A 4,112-nucleotide genomic window follows, 5' to 3' on the forward strand; every position below is an offset into this window, starting at 1 on the left:
TTTGGTATGATGTATCATTGTTTTCATTAGTTTCAATAAATTTTTTGATTTCCTGTTTGATTTCTTCTTAGGCCCATATGCCATTTAGTTGAATGCTCTTTAATTTACATGTGTTTGTATAGTTTCCAGAATTTCATTTGTTATTGATTCCTAATTTTAATCTATTGTGGTCTGAAAAAATACATGGGATAATTCCAATTTTTTTGAATTTGTTGAGACTTGATTTGTGACCTAACATGTGATTTATCCTGGAGAATGTTCCATGTGCTGATGAGAAGAATGAATTGAACAATTCCATTCAGAATTGAAATTGTTGAATGGAATGTTCTGTAGATATCTTCCAAGTCCAATTGGTCTAGAGTGTTGTTTATATTTTGTGTTTCTCTGCTGATTCTTTGCCTACATGATGTGTCCAATATTGATAGTGGGGTGTTCATGTCCCCTGGTAGTATGGTATTAGTGTCTATTCCCTTCTTTATGTCTGGTAGATTTTGCTTTATAAATCTGGCTGCTCCGAGATTGGGTGCATATATATTTACCATTATTATGTCTTCTTGGTGGATCAATTTTTTTCTCATTATGTAGTGACCCTCAATATCTCTTTTTATGGTTTTTAGTTTAAAGTCTATTTTATAAGATATAAGAATAGCTACTCCAGCTCGTTTTTCATTTCTGTTTGCATTGTAAATTTTTTTCCATATTTTCACTCTTAGTCTATTTGAGTCTTTATAAGTGAGGTGGGTGTATTGAAGGCATCATATAGTTGGGTCCTCCTTTTGAATCCAGTCAGCCAGTCTGTGTCTTCTGATTGGGGAATTTAATCCTTTTACAATAAGAGTTGTTATTGAAAAGTGTTGATTTATTCCTAGCATTTTAGTGATTTTTGTTTGGATGTCTTATGTGTCTTTTGTTTTTTCTTTCTGATTTACTGTTTGTTTTTTGAATTTGTTGGTTCCTTTGGTTGTAGATAAACTTTTTTTTCCTCTTCATTGTTGTCATCTTTATTTTCCTAGTAGGTTTTGATTTTTCTTGATTTTTCATGGCAGTGGTAGTTATTTTTCAGGTACCAAACCCAGTACTCTCTTGAGAATTTCCTGTAAGGGTAGTCTTGTGGTAGTGAACTCCTGCAGTTTTTGTTTGTTTGAGAAATATACTATTTGCCCTTCATTTCAGAAGGATAGCCTTGTGGGGTAGAGTATTCTTGGCTGGCTGTCTCTGTCTTTTAATATTTTGAATATATCATCCCATTCCTTTCTTACTTTTATGGTTTGTGATGAAAATTCTGATGTTAGATTGGGCCTCTCTTAGAGGTGATTTGATGCTTCTCTATTGCAGCTTTTAAGATTCTCTCTTTGTCTTTGAGTTTTTCCAATTTGACTATAACATGCCTTGGAGAAGATCTTTTTTGATTGAATACATTTGGGGATCTTTGAGCTTCCTGACTCTGAAGATCTGTGTCTTTTTCTATAACTGGGAAATTTTCTGCCACTATTTTGTTGTATATGTTTTCAATGCAATCTCCTTTTTTCTCCCCTTCTGGAATACCCATGACTTGGATATTTGAGCACTTAAAGTTGTCTGTCATCTCTCTTAGATTTTCTTCAATGTTTTTAGTTCTTTTTTCTTGTCTGCCTTTGTTATTTCATACAGCCCATCTTCAAGGTCAGAAGTTCTCTCTTCTGCTTCTGCAAGCCTGCTGGTTAAACTCTTTTTTGTGTTTTTTATTTGGTTGAATGAATTCTTCAGCTCAGCATCCTCTCCTACATTCTTTTTCAGGGCATTGTTTTCCTTGTACATTTCTTCTTGCATGTCCTGTATACTTTTCCTCATTTCATCGTGTTGTCTAGCTGAGTTTTCTTGTATCTCATTTAGTTTCCTTAGAATTATCACTTGAAATTCCTTGTCAGATATTTCAAGAGCTTCTCATTCTATAGGATCTAGAGCTTGAGAGTTATTACCCTTTGGTGGTGTACTTTCCTGATTTTTCATATTTCTGGTATCTTTACTTTGATGTTTAGTCATTGTGGCAGGGGACTTTATGGTCCACTAGTTCAACACTGTTGTCTGGCTAGGATGTTCCTGGGGCTGCCAATTTGGTACAGCTGCCTCAGTGTCTGCTCAGTTACCCACTATTGCTTCAGGTGTATTGTCACCTCAGGTCTTGGTTCTCTCCAGGGAAGCACTTCTTTGGTCAGCTTGCACTCAGCCGGGCTGTGGATGGAGTCAGGTGGCAGTGGTGAGGCCTAGCTCCTGGGTTCCATGCTGGCACTGCAGGGTGCTTAGTCTCTGCAGATGTTGGGCTTCTTCGGCTACATATCTCTCCAATCAGCACGCACTCAGCTGGGTTGGGGATGGAGTTGGGTGGCAGCGAGGCCTACCTGCTGTGTATGTACTTTTCAGAATTTAGGCTTAACCTGAAACTGCAGGGGTTTGGAGGCCTTGTGAAATACATTTGCTTTATAATTATTGGTATATTCCATTGAACCAGATGGCATCACTCTGATTCCCCCTTCAGGTGGTGTCAAAGGGCCAAGTAAGGAGCTTATCTTCTATCCTTAACCCGGTAGAATCAGGTGGTGCTTCAGTTCCCTTTTAAGAGCAAGGTCAACAGGTATGAACAGAGAGCTGATATTAAATACCCTGCCTGGTAGAAGTAGGTGGTGCTCTGATTTCCCAGCAAGGGTCGTGTCAGAGTGGTGCAGTGGTGAACTGATCTTCCACTCCTGCATCAGGGATAGGTGGCATTCAACTTTCCTCCACCCCTGGTGTAGTGGGGCCCAATGGGCAGGTGAACTTCCACACCCACTCAACAGCTACAACTCTTAACTAGATGGTAGAAGGCAGGGCTAGTCAGCACTTGGACTCAGAAACTCCCTACCACTCTCAGCAAAATCAGATAGAGTGTTGAGTCTTCACTCCCATCTGGTGTCAGTGAGCTGTGTGGGAAGCTGAGACTCCACTCTCACCTGGAATCAAAGAGGTAAAACAGCAGAATGAGGTGGTGGGAGGTGGGGCTAGACATTACTTTACTTTTCCTCATCTTCCCCACCCCCCAATTTCAGGAAGGTCAGAGGGGACCTGAGTTCCTGCCTCCATTATGCAGCAACAAGGTAATATAAATCATCCCTGTTTTTCTAACCTATCTGATGTCAGCAAGGTCCAGCATGGACCTGAGCTTGCATACATATGTGAAGACAATGAGGTGGTATGAATTGCTAACCCATCTTTATTAGGAAGATATTAGAGGAGCTAAGGGTAGAGCTAAATTTCTACCCCCTTATCAGCAATAAGACAGTGTAAAATAGTGCTCTACTTTTGCTCGGGTGGAATCTGTGGTGCTCAGAGGACAGAAAATTTACACATCCACCTGGCCCTCATGCTATGCCTAAACAAGAGGACTACCTACAAAAAAAGAAAGATTAAAGAGGATCCAGATCCTCATAATATCTAAAATATCCAGGATATAACAGAAAATAATTTGTCATCCAAAGAACAAAAAAAATTACAGCTTGAGAAAAGATAATCAAGAAGTGCCAACCATGAGATAAATCAGATGTTGGGATTACCTAGAAAGAATATTGAAGTGGCCATCACAAACATGTTTCAACAATCAATTATAAATTCTCCTGAAACAAATGAAAAATGAAAATGTCAGCAAAAACATTTAAATTATTTTTTAAAAAACAAATGAAAATTATAGAACAGAAAAATAAACAGACTGGAACAAAAATCTCATGGGATGGGATCGATAGAAGAGTGGAGATGACAGAGGATATAATCAATTAATTTAAGAACACATTAATAGAATTTACTCAATATGGGCTGGCCCCATGGCTCACTCAGGAGAGTGCAGCGCTGGTAGCACCAAGGCCATGGTTTTGGATCCTATATGGGGATGGTCAGTGCGCTCACTGGCTGAGTGTGGTGCAGACAACACTGTGCTGAGGGTTGCGATCCCCTTACTGGTCAAAAAAAAAAAAAAAAGAAAAAGAAAAGTATTTACTCAATATGAACAGCAGAGAGAAAATAGAATGAAAAGAAATAGAGACTCAAGAGCTCATGGGAAAAAAACAAAAGAGTGAATACTTGTATTATCTGAGGCTCAGAATAAA

Source organism: Galeopterus variegatus, unplaced genomic scaffold (assembly GCF_000696425.1).
Source record: "Galeopterus variegatus unplaced genomic scaffold, G_variegatus-3.0.2 Scaffold5445, whole genome shotgun sequence".
Lineage (NCBI taxonomy): Eukaryota > Metazoa > Chordata > Mammalia > Dermoptera > Cynocephalidae > Galeopterus > Galeopterus variegatus.